General features: G+C 41.0%; 1 non-coding gene across 1 annotated transcript; it reads left to right on the plus strand.

The window, feature by feature from the left end:
- Positions 1 to 509: 509 nt before the first annotated feature.
- Positions 510 to 613, plus strand: LOC141709878 (small nucleolar RNA R71). The gene has a single exon (XR_012570432.1). It is a non-coding gene; the product is annotated as a small nucleolar RNA R71 (small nucleolar RNA).
- Positions 614 to 1327: the final 714 nt, after the last annotated feature.

The following is a 1327-nucleotide window of genomic DNA, read 5'->3' on the forward strand; positions in this document are numbered from 1 at the left end:
ACTATGAGGGTTGAATTGCTTTGCTCCAAACTGCTGATAAGGCTGTTGTACCGCATTTTGGTTATTGCTTCAGCTGAAGTTAGGATGGTTGCGGTTGTTAGGATGATAAGTGGCAGGAACTGGTTGTTGCGACCTCTAAAAGTTACTCACGAACTGAGCTGATTCACTAGATATAGCACATTGCTCCGTCTCATGCGCACCTGCACAAAACTCACAAACATTTGTGATATGATTAACTCCATAATTAGCCAAAGAATCCACTTTCATCGTTAACGCCTTTAGCTGAGAGTATAGCCATAGCTGTATCCACCTCTAGAATTCTAGCTACATTGACATGAGGTAGTCTCTGAGTTGGGTTCTGATATTCATTAGCAGCCATCAATTCAATTAGCTCATAAGCTTCATCGTAGCTCTTAGCCCATAAGGCTCTACCTGATGCTGCACCGAGCATGGGTCTGGACTTCGCTCCCAAACCATTATAAAAGCAATTGATGATCATCAAATCAGGCATGCTATGATGAGGACACTTCCTAAGCATCTCCTTGTATCGCTCCCAAGCCTCAGAAGATTCTCCCGATTGCTGCGCAAATTGAGTAAGAGCATTTTTTATTGCAGTTATCTTTGCCATAGAAAAGAATTTAGTAAGAAACTTCTGAGCAAGATCCTCCTAAGTAGTGACTGAACCTGCTGGTAGAGAATGCAACCAGCACTTAGTTTTATCCCTCAGAGAGAATGGGAAAAGCCTTAGCTTCACAGAATCTTCAGAAACATTGTTGAACTTGAAAGTGTCGCAGATCTCGATGAAATCTCTAATGTGCATGTTGGGATCTTCCATTGGGAACCCCCAAACTGGACTGAATTTTGCACCATTTGAATCGTGCTAGACTTGATTTCAAAGGTATTAGCCGCAATGACTGGTCTGACAGTGTTAGACTAAATATCATTGATCTTCGGTTGAGAATAATCCATCAAAGCTTTCGGATTTGCTGCTGGTTCTCCCATTACAACAAAAACTTCTTCTTCCAACTTTCTCAACTTCTTCAAAAACTTCTTCAACTACTTCAACTTCTTCCAGTGTTTCCTTACGAGATTAAGAACGCGTTCGCATACATGCTCTCTAGAGTACCTGAAACACTAATAAAGTAAACAAGTGAGTAAAATATAACTTTAACGACCACTGATGTCAAGCACATAAACTAAATTTTAACACCGATATCCCCAGCAGCGGCACCAAAAACTTGTTCGCTGTAATTCAAACGCGAAAATACACACAAGCGTACGTGATCATATGTAGGATAGGATATAAGTCAAGTTTCCCACAGGGACT

The sequence above is a fragment of the Apium graveolens genome, chromosome 2, assembly GCF_009905375.1.
Source record: "Apium graveolens cultivar Ventura chromosome 2, ASM990537v1, whole genome shotgun sequence".
NCBI classification, from domain to species: domain Eukaryota; kingdom Viridiplantae; phylum Streptophyta; class Magnoliopsida; order Apiales; family Apiaceae; genus Apium; species Apium graveolens.